This window comes from Girardinichthys multiradiatus, chromosome 11 (assembly GCF_021462225.1).
Source record: "Girardinichthys multiradiatus isolate DD_20200921_A chromosome 11, DD_fGirMul_XY1, whole genome shotgun sequence".
NCBI classification, from domain to species: domain Eukaryota; kingdom Metazoa; phylum Chordata; class Actinopteri; order Cyprinodontiformes; family Goodeidae; genus Girardinichthys; species Girardinichthys multiradiatus.
In genome coordinates, this window is record NC_061804.1 from 39,840,734 (window position 1) to 39,852,744 (window position 12,011).

Sequence of the window (12,011 nt, forward strand, 5' to 3'; positions counted from 1 at the left end):
AGTCTCTTACCTGCACGTATGCACGCTGTGTGTACTTCTGCCTGTAAATAATCCATCCTTTTATGCATTTGACAAATCTTGGGAGAAAGCAGTAGTGTAGTTGTTCTATTCCAGTCATTTCTGAGGTCTGCTGCCTAGCCTCTATTATCATGCACACTGTATTCTGTGCTTTCTCATTCAGTCAGCTTGGTCAGCTGCTACACCTCCCTCAGCAGTTGAGCATGTAAGAAACGTGTAATTGTGATACTTTTGCTGAATATTGGAGTTCCTTATTTTTTTCTTTAAAAATATAATATACATTTTGGTTTTGATCATCAAAGGCAGCCAAATAAGCTGCTGCTGCCAACAACTTAATGCACACTTTCTACAGATCATACACTTTGCCCTGTCTTTCAGTCTTTGTCCCTATTTTTCTCCTACACATAGCTACTGGCTGAGCTTCTACTGTGACTACCTGTATGTGCTCTCTTTCATACTCTAGACTTAAAAACTGGCTCAGAGTTAATCTGTTTACCTGTCTTTCTCTCCTAGATGTACCCACTAAAGGAGCTACAACCATTAATGTTTCGCTTTTCTTTCCTATAGAAAATACTACTGGATTAATGCTTCGGTGTTCTTTTTGTGTCTCTGCTCTGTTCTCTCAAATCCCCAGTCGGTCGTGGCAGATGGCTGCTCACACTGAGCCTGGTTCTGCTGGAGGTTTCTTCCTGTTAAAATGGAGGTTTTTTTTCAACTGTCGCTACATGCATGCTCAGTATGAGGGATTGCAGTAAAGTCAATGCAAGTGACTGTCAACTGTCTCTCCATGCTCATCCAAGAGAAGTAAATCCTGCACTGACTGGATGAAATCTGCTGGGTTTCCTTAGATAGAAAAACTTTTAACCAATTTGAATAATAAACTGAATCTGACTGCACTGTTTGATAGTTAAGATTAATTGGAATGCATGTACCTGATTTGAAATCTGTATGATTCGATTGAATTGACTTTGTAAAGTGCCTTGAGACGACATGTGTTCTGAATTGACACTGTATAAATAAAACTGAATTGATATTAAACTATATGTTATAACTATGCAGACAATGAATGCATGATCTTTGATTCTATAATATCTGTTGTATGACTGTTTGTCTTGTTAATTTGTGTCTTCACCAAGATGTGTCATGGTCTGTGTAGCGGAGGACGAGCAGGCAGCATGACGGTAAGTGAAATGATTTAATGAACAGAAACTTACTGAAGAAGACGGTGGCATAAAACAAACATGGACAGGCTGGCAAGACAGGCTTGGCATGAGCGAAGGGCAGTACATTGAGGTCGGCCGAGCAGAGTAGAGGACCCTCAGGACGGCAGATCAGGAGGTCGACCATGGAGCGTAGAGGACCCTCCAGAAACTCCGGAGGCTTGGAGTCAGGCTTGGATTTCACGGTGCCTTGCGGACCTTTGGAGACAGAAACAGAGCCGACGGGACCCTCGGAAGCAGATGCAGAGTCTGGGGGACCCTCGGAGATAGGAACAGGATCAAGTGGTGGTTCGTCCTCGAACCCTTCATCACAGGGTTCATGAACCAGGACGAGGACCAGTCTCTCACTGAGCCCTGGAAGGCCTTCAGACCAGGAGCAGAAGCATCGCTGAGACTCTCAGTGGCGTGCGCAGGAGCAGAAGCGTTGCCGAGACTCTCAGTGGCGTGCGCAGGAGCTGAGGCGTAGCCAAGACCCTCAGTGGCGTGCGCGGGGGCCGAGGCGTCGCCGGGACCCTCAGTGGCTTGAGCTGGGGCCGAGGCGTCGCCGGGACCCTCAGTGGCTTGAGCTGGGGCCGAGGCATCGCCGGGACCCTCAGTGGCTTGAGCAGGGGCCAAGGCATCGCCGGGGACCCTCAGTAGCTTGAGCAGGGGCCGAGGTATCGCCGGGACCCCGACGACTTGAGCCGAGGCGTCCCTCTTCCGACATCATCTGCGGCGTGTGGAGGAGGTTAAGGCAGACTTGGGCTGTACAATGGTGGCGCTCTGGAGACATGATGTGGGCTGAACTGCTGCTTTGTTCTGCTGACATGGCAACGGCTGAGCTGCAGCGGCTCTCTGGAGCCTTGGCGACGGCTGAGCTGCTGCGACGCTCTGGAGCCTTGGCGTGGACTGCTCTGCGGCAGCACTCTGAAGACCTGGCGTGGACTGCTCAGTAGCAGCTCCCTGGAGACCTAGCGTGGGCTGCCCGGCAGCAACTCTCTGGAGACCTGGCGTGGCTGAGCTGCAGCACCGCTCTGGAGACCTGGCTTGGACTAAGTTGCAGGACCGCTCTGGAGACCTGACGAGGATGGAGGTGGGCGGCAGTAAAACTGCCTTACTGCTGTCTCGTAATCCTCATCCACCTGAAGCTCTTAATCTGGCGAGCATAAAACCTTAAACACTCCTCCAGCTCATCAGACTTTGCCACAGAATCTTGGGCTGGGGAGTGTGAAGACGGCTTGGGCAGAAGTGCAGGAAGCCTGGCAGACAGTGCTGTGGCAGACAAAGACTCAGGAAAACTTGCTGCAGCCTTCACGTCAGCGGGCATGGAAACCACCTCCTCACCAGCCGAACCACAGGAAGATGCTCCGCGCCGGTGTTTCTTGCGGCGGGAAGAGGACATGGGCTTCACTGCCATATGAAGGGGAGGAGAAGATGAACGGCAACTAAGGGGACCTATCCCCGGACATGGAATTACCAACCTGGATCCGTCATAAGCCGACTGCGGCAAAGGTAGGTCCGCAGAGCGCCCCGATGTCTTCTCCGCCTCCCAAGACAGGTACGAAAATAAGTCTATTTCCTTCTTACAAGATTCCGGTTTGGCTGATGAAGGCTCCATTGCTTGGCCGGAACGAGGAGGCGTGGAAATTACCAGAAACAGGAGCTGATACAGCCTTACAATGGCTGCGTCCCTGGTGAGCAGCGAGGGGAGCAGGCGGAGAAAGCGGGAGCAGAGGCAGAAGAAGCGGGGCGCCCTCTCAGCTCTCACAATGCTCCATCTGCTCCAGCAGCAGAGGAGAGGGCAGAACCTCCACATCAATCGGCAGATGTCTCTTAGCCACCTTCATCTGCTGCTGAACCCAGTGATCCCTGGCGCTCTCCTGCCTTCTGTCTGCGAAGTCCAAGTTAGGCGGAAACATTCTGTCGGGGTTTGTGTAGCGGAGGACCCCGGCATGCAGACGAGCAGGCAGCATGACGGTAAGTGAAACTATTTCATGAACAGAAACTTACTGAAGAAGACGGTGGCAACAAACAAACATGGACAGGCTGGCAAGACAGGCTTGGGTTGAGCGAAGGGCAGTACATGAATAGAGATCCAAAAACCTAACTTGACAAAACATGAACTAGAAGACAAAAACTAATGCATGACCAGGAAAATAATAAACAGAAGCATAATTTAAAATCTTAACTGTGAGAAACCTAAGAGGAAAAACCCGCAAACAAAAACCAAACAACCCCAAATCATAACAAGATGGACTCAAACGTCCAGTTTTCGAGTCAAACATACTGAAGAATGCAACAGTTGTAGCCCATGTCCTTGATATGGGTTTGTGGGTGTGTTTGTGTGTGTGTGTGTGTGTGTGTGTGTGTGTTCCTGTTTGTGCGACTGAGTGAGGCCTATTTTTTGCATTTCACCAGCAAAGTGAGGACTATTTGTCCCCTATACAATTACAACCCTCAATTTTATTATCTCATAAGTGTGATATGAATTTGTAGTTAGTCCCTATTAATTTGAACACCCAAATGAAATCCAGAGCAACACATTGCCTTAAAGAGTCACTTAATTACAGAGTTCAGCTGTGTGTCTCTATCACTATAAATCCAGGTGTTCTATGCAGGGTTTATAGGTTTGTTAGAGAACATTAGTAAATAAACAGCATCGCCAAGACCAAGGAATTCAGCAGAGATAAAGTTATGGAGAAGTTTAAAGCAGAGTTGTGTTTTAAAACAACAAACCGAGCTTTGAACATTTCACAGAGCCTTGTGCAATCCATCATGAAAACATTGGAAAGAGTATGAATACTCATGAGGAGCTGCAGAGATCTACTGCTCAGATGAAATAATATGTTTATGGGATAACTGTTAGTTGAGCACTCACACCTTTATAGAAAAGTGACATTAAGAATGACATTATTCAAAGACTAAGAAGCTCAATTTACAGGTTACCATAAGTCTTAAAGAGACATTTGTAGTGTTAACGCTTGCATGACTGTTTGTCTTATTAATTTGTGTCTTCACCATGATGGACTCAATCGTCTAGTTCTCGAGTCAAGCATACTCTGATTCAGGAGTGGATCAACTGAAGGAATGCAACAGTTGTAGCCCATGTCCTTGATATGCGTATGTGGATATGTGTGTGTGTGTGCTCCTGTTTATGTGGCTGAGTGAGGACCATTTTTTGTATTTCACCAACAAAGTAAGAACTGTTTGTTATAAAATGAGGGCATTTTCATGGTCCTCACTTGGTATTCTGCTAGGGGTTAGGGTTAGGACTAAGGTGTGAATTTAGTTAAGGTTAGGCTAAGGGTTAGGCACGTACTGGTAATGATGAGGTTTAGGGGTAGGATCAGGGTTAGGCCATATAAAGGGTTAAAAATGAATGGAAATCAGTGGAAGTCAATGAGTCAATGCAAGGTCCTCACAACATACAGGTCCTTCTCAAAATATTAGCATATTGTGATAAAGTTCATTATTTTCCGTAATGTAATGATGAAAATTTAACATTCATATATTTTAGATTCATTGCACACTAACTGAAATATTTCAGGTCTTTTATTATCTTAATACGGATTATTTTGGCATACAGCTCATGAAAACCCAAAATTCCTATCTCACAAAATTAGCATATCATTAAAAGGGTCTCTAAACGAGCTATGAACCTAATCATCTGAATCAACGAGTTAACTCTAAACACCTGCAAAAGATTCCTGAGGCCTTTAAAACTACCAGCCTGGTTCATCACTCAAAATCCCAATCATGGGTAAGACTGCCGACCTGACTGCTGTCCAGAAGGCCACTATTGACACCCTCAAGCAAGAGGGTAAGACACAGAAAGAAATTTCTGAACGAATAGGCTGTTCCCAGAGTGCTGTATCAAGGCACCTCAGTGGGAAGTCTGTGGGATGGAAAAGGTGTGGCAGAAAACGCTGTACATCGAGAAGAGGTGACCGGACCCTAAGGAAGATTGTGGAGAAGGGCCGATTCCAGACCTCGGGGGACCTGCGGAAGCAGTGGACTGAGTCTGGAGTAGAAACATCCAGAGCCACCGTGCACAGGCGTGTGCAGGAAATGGGCTACAGGTGCCGCGTTCCCCAGGTCAAGCCACTTTTGAACCAGAAACAGCGGCAGAAGCGCCTGACCTGGGCTACAGAGAAGCAGCACTGGACTGTTGCTCAGTGGTCCAAAGTACTTTTTTCGGATGAAAGCAAATTCTGCATGTCATTCGGAAATCAAGGTGCCAGAGTCTGGAGGAAGACTGGGGAGAAGGAAATGCCAAAATGCCAGAAGTCCAGTGTCAAGTACCCACAGTCAGTGATGGTCTGGGGTGCCATGTCAGCTGCTGGTGATGGTCCACTGTGTTTTATCAAGGGCAGGGTCAATGCAGCTAGCTATCAGGAGATTTTGGAGCACTTCATGCTTCCATCTGCTGAAAAGCTTTATGGAGATGAAGATTTCATTTTTCAGCACGACCTGGCACCTGCTCACAGTGCCAAAACCACTGGTAGATGGTTTACTGACCATGGTATCACTGTGCTCAATTGGCCTGCCAACTCTCCTGACCTGAACCCCATAGAGAATCTGTGGGATATTGTGAAGAGAACGTTGAGAGACTCAAGACCCAACACTCTGGATGAGCTAAAGGCCGCTATCGAAGCATCCTGGGCCTCCATAAGACCTCAGCAGTGCCACAGGCTGATTGCCTCCATGCCACGCCGCATTGAAGCAGTCATTTCTGCCAAAGGATTCCCGACCAAGTATTGAGTGCATAACTGTACATGATTATTTGAAGGTTGACGTTTTTTGTATTAAAAACACTTTTCTTTTATTGGTCGGATGAAATATGCTAATTTTGTGAGATAGGAATTTTGGGTTTTCATGAGCTGTATGCCAAAATCATCCGTATTAAGACAATAAAAGACCTGAAATATTTCAGTTAGTGTGCAATGAATCTAAAATATATGAATGTTAAATTTTCATCATGACATTATGGAAAATAATGAACTTTATCACAATATGCTAATATTTTGAGAAGGACCTGTATAGTAAGACAAATGTGTGTGTGTGTGTGTGTGTGTGTGTGCGTGTGTGTGTGTGTGTGTGTGTGTGTTTGTTTGGTTGTTTGTTTGTTTGTTTGTGTGTGTCTCTGATGCTGAAAAATAAAATAATTAATTAGTAATAAAAATAATTTTGTGTGAAACTGAATTTGAGGTTTTCATCAACGGTAAGCCTAGCTGTAATCTAAATTAATGGAAACAAACGGTTGAAGTATCACTCTCTGGGTAATAAATCTATGTAATATGTTAGTTTCACTTTTTTTATTTATTGAATTACTAAATTAAATATACTATATTAATGAGATGAGTCTGTATTTGATTGTTGTTGCTTGGCTTTTGGATTATTTTGATCTGTATTGAGGAATAAAACAGCCAAAGCTTTTCTAACAGTTATTCCCATTGGCTGGCTTGTTCAACATAAAGTGAAAATAAAACCCATAGGTTAGTTAAGCTAAAAAGTCTTGTGTTTCACTGAGTGACACCCCTGAGAACCTTTTTTGCTTCTTGCTCCCCAAAGTGTTTTCTTGCTGCTTCTAAAACTTGACAGGTTTAATTTGACAGTTTAACGAGTAGTGAAGTTCATGTGATCACCCTCACATGTTCTTGTCAACAATGACAATGTCTGTGCAACACCACAAGGCTCAGCAGGTCAGCCTGTTCCCTGGCACTGACATTTAAACTAACCTCCTGGTTTGCTAAGTGTTATGGGCATTCACGCTGACTGCGCATGCTAATTATGTGACAATGTAATTTCTGTCTGCACACAGAGATTTGGTTCTTGTTGTGTCTCTTTGTGCATTGTAGTGGGACTGCTTGCAGCATAAATACTTAACTCCAGAGGCCATTTTGGCGGCTGAAAGTCATCTGAGAGATGATGTGTCGGCTTGCATCTACAACAGTGTTGTATTTGTGTGACAGCAGTCACAAAAATATAGCTAGGATCCAGCCAGTGATTTCCACGGTATGCATTTACACTTTACACCAACCCATCAGTGTTTATTATCTCAGGAATCTAACACTATAACAGGAATCTAACACTATGACATGTCTTGCTGCTGTCTCTGTATAATAAAAAGTGAGCACAATCCCATAGGACATTCTGCAAATACATAATGCCTTCTTGTAGCAGCTGAGAAACATTTGCATTTTTATTAAATTTCATCTTTACCTTCTTTCTTTGCTTTTACAGCTATGATCCACATACTCTGTTTTTTGGGTGTGTTGATCTCCGTTTTTGGTCAGTTTTTGGGGCTTAGTGCCTGTCCCTAGCCATGGGCTTGGTGGATGTGCTGGTGCCTCCCTCCTTTGGTGGAACTCAGAAAATAGGGGTGCATTTTGGGGTCAGCTGGAGAGCTGGCTCCCTGGGAGAGCATTTGCCCCCAGACACCTCTCTCCACCCACTCCATCACACTGCTACTCATGTTGGGCTGTGGGGTGTGGGTGCATCATTGTAGTGCGGGGAAGGCTGCAGTCCCATGGCGGCCTGGGCCCCAATTTTATTGTGCAACTTAGATACTCTCACTTATGTAACTTTCTCATGACACGCACATGTAGGGCCTTGGGGATGGGCATACTTAATGGCATCCAGAAGGGGGTTCTATTTCATTAACCTCACTTCTGGTGCCTGGGCCCACCTCTAAATGTTAAATTGCATGTGGACATGAAGGGTTCTGGCATGTTGGTTTTCCGGCAGGTGTCTGGCGAGGGGGTGGCGGCCCTGGCAGCCCCCTTTCCCCACCTGTTTTAAATGCACTCTATAACAACACACATCAACACCACATTTAAGCGGGAGGTTGGGGTTTTTCCACACTCCCAGCCTGCTCGGTGCAGCGGGAGTTTCCATGCGGGTGTGTGTGTGGCATATTGAGGTGCCTCAGTGGGGTCGTTAGGGTGCCCAGTCTTTGGCATGCTGTGGTGGCCTTCCTCCGCCGGGCCCTTCGCTTTGCTGTCGCAGTGGAGGTTGCACTGTATGGATGTGTGTTCATTGGCTTTCGGTGGTGGAGCTCTCCTGTGGGGGTGTGCCCATGTGGTGAGGAGATTCATGGCATGTGGGTTCATGGGCATGTGTTCGATATCTGTGTCCTAGTTGGGGGTGGCCCTGTAGATAAATTCATGTTGGGGGAAGAGAGGTTCATGAGGTTGAGATCAAAATTTATTGGGGGGTTGAGACTGTTTTGTCCTGGTACACCTCTTTTGTCCGTGGCCCCTCTTTCATCCAGAGAGCGGGCCAGGGTTGGGGTGGGGGTTTGGGGTTGTCCGGGTTTGGATGGTGCCAGCACTAGTCTGGACTGGTGGCTCAGGCAGTCTGCCTGTCTCCACCCTGGAATGAAGAGGACCACCACTAGGTGTTTGGATTCAGGTGTTAGATGCCCAGATATACTCTATATTGGGCTGCGGCTGCGGTTGCTACTAAATACATCTTGCATTCATTACTAATGTGTACGTTTTGGTCACATTGCTGTTGTTATATATGTGTTTCTGCAGGTGTAGAAGTAGTTTTCTAGGGTGTTATCTTATATTCTCTTTATCCTTCTTTCTCTCCTCTATTCTTTTCTACTTTTCTCCCTTTTACCTATTTGCCACACCTCTCTTCCTTGCTTCTTTTTTTTCCTTCCATTTCCGTATCCGTTGCATTTGAAATAATCCCAAATCAGTTTCTAATAAAATTTATTTTATATATATCAAGCAGTGCATTATAACGATGGCCGTAACGCTCCACTTGTGAAAGTTAATCTGTTGAGCTTCTTCTTGGCACTCAGACAACAATTCTGAGTGCTATTCTGCCAGAGAGGACACGTAAAAAAAGAAGAAAACAAATTCAGCCCGCAAAGCAAAGAACCAAAGGTAATTTCAGGTTTGACCCTGGTTTATAATGGTTTGTTTCATTGCCAGAATGCATTATAAAATGACAAAGCACATTTTATTTCACACATAGTTATAGTTATCAACTAATAACTCATTAAATCTTGTAAATAAAAAACGGATAATGGGAGGGCTTTCCTTTGTTGTCTCTCTCAAGACTTAAAAATACTTTCCAAAGAGAAACACATAATAATGTCCAATGTAGGAATCTACTAAGAAAATACATAAATTAGTCTGCTGCAGTTTGATTTCTATCAGCTCACCAAATATGGAAACTATTTTATTTTGCTTGAAATAGCTGGGCTGTAGGGTACACCTATTGCCCAGCTACCCTACATTTCTGGCACTCCTGATAACAATAATATAATAAATTAATTCAATTCAATTCAGTTTTATTTACAGTACTGTGCAAAAGTTTTAGACAGGTGTGAAAAAATGCTGTAAACAAAGGATGTTTTCGAAAAAGGAAGTGTTAATCATTTATTTTCAAAACAAAATGCAATGAATGAACAAAAGAAAAATCAAATCAATATTTGGTGTGACCACCCTTTGCCTTCAAACGGGTCTCAATTCTTATAGGTACACTTGCACACAGTTTTTGAATGAACTCGGCTGGTGGGTGGTTCAAACATCTTGGACAACTAAACACAGATCTTCTGTGGATGTAGGCTTTCTCACATCCTTCTTATGTAGTCCCAGACACACTCCATGATGTTGAAGTCAGGGCTCTGTGGGGACCAAACCATCACTCCCAGTAAGTCTTGTTCTTCTTTACGGCGAAGATAGTTCTTAATGACTTTAGCTGTATGTTTGGGTTCTGCTTACTTAGCATTTTGTACACTGATAAAAATAAACAATCAATTATATTTCTGAAAGCATTTTTTGTTCACAGCATTTTTTCACACCTGCCTAAAACTTTTCCACAGTACTGTATATAGCGTCAATTCACAATACATGTCATCTCAAGGAACTTTACAAAGTCAATTCAATCGAATCATACAGATTTTAAGTCAGGTCCATACATTCCAATTAATCCTAACTATCAAACAGTGCAGTCAGATTCAGTTTATTATTCAAATTTGTTAAAAGTCTTTCTGTCTATGTCACGATGTGGTTTTGGATCGGACCAAAGTGCAGACAAGAGCTCGGCAGGATCATCTTTGTAATTCAAGGATTTATTTACAAGGTCAAAAAATGTAGCAAACTCACTGCAGGTTTCCCAAGGCAAGGCGTGGCAAAAAAAAAGCATAATCATGGACGAGAACGAGGTGTGACGAACACAAGGAACCATCCGCGACCAAAGACACAAAACCAACTTATATACTGTGAGATAACAAAGACAGATAATCAATGGAACAGGGAACAGGTGTGACAAGGAGGCAGGGAAGCAGAAGGAACAGGTGAAACAAATACAAAGGCTGAGGATGGGCAAAGTAACTAACAAACAATAAACAGAAACACAGACCAAGCAAACCTATAGACAAACATAAATAATCAAATGGGGAATAAGAAAACTAGAATAATCATGAACTAAAGTAAACAGAGAAACTAGAGGGAACATAGGAACAACAACAACCTATGAACAAACAAAGAACCCATAAATAAAACCTGAATACAAAAGTAAACAAACCTAACCACACTGACTGAATTAACTGGGAAGGAAACAGAAAACAAACTAGTAAACAAGAAGAGTGCAAAGGAGCAAATAATAAAACACAATAAAACACAAAGAAACTAAAGAGAAATAAAACTAGAGAATCCAGGGAAGACCAAGAACTATAATAATTACAATAATAATAATAATAATAATAATAATAAACCATACAAAGTAATAAGAAAACAACCATAAAAGAACTTAAGTAGTAAACACTAGGAGGCGGAAGAGGGAGAAAAGAAAAACATGATACAAAAACCAAAATAGAAAAATCTAAGCAATAGGTAAACAAACACAAAGCCACAAACAAAGTCCAAAAATGTCACTCCGTGACAGTCTAAGGAAACCCAGCAGATTGCATCCAGTCAGTGACTTGCATGACTTGGATGAGCATGTAGAGACAGTGGACAGTCACTGACGTTGACTTTGCCCTCATACTGAGCATACTGAGCATGCATGTAGCGACAGTGGAGAGGAAAAACTCCCTTTTAACAGGAACATATCTCCAGCAGAACCAGGCTCAGTGTGAGCGGCCATCTGCCATGACCGACTGGGGCTTACATTATGTCAACAAAAGATTTTGGTACTGCTTTAATTTGAATGTATTAATTCAGTTGTTAAAAAAAACATTTTAAGAAATAATTGTTTTTATCAACATCATTGGTGGCACAATTATTTGATCTCCAAACAAACTACCTAAAGTAAATGTAATTGAAGCTTATTTTAACTTTGATCAGCTAGACTTACATGTAGTCATGTTTCTGTTCAGCAGTAATTAAGGTGGTCTTAGAAATAACTGTAGAACTTGTAGGTTGGATCCAATCCCAAATATATCACTTAAGGAAATGTTCCCTTTGATTACTGCCCTATTTGGGATCCTTAGTAAATGGATTTGTATCATAGGGATTTTAGGCTGCTGTAATTCAACCTCTACTAAAGAGACCTGCTTTCTGTCAAGATGCCTTTATAAATTACAGACATATGTCTAATTCACCTTTCTTTAAAAATATTTTATAATCAAGTGTGTGAGCATTTCCACAGTAATCTCCTGCATGAAAAGTTTCAGTCAAGTTTCAGAGCTCATCTTAGCACTAAAACAGCACTGGTGAAAGTCACCAATGATATTCTCATGCCCTCAGAAAATGGACTTGTGTCTGTACTTGTTCTGTTAGATCTCAGTGCTGCATTTGATCCAGTTGATCACAATATTCTCTTAGAAATGTG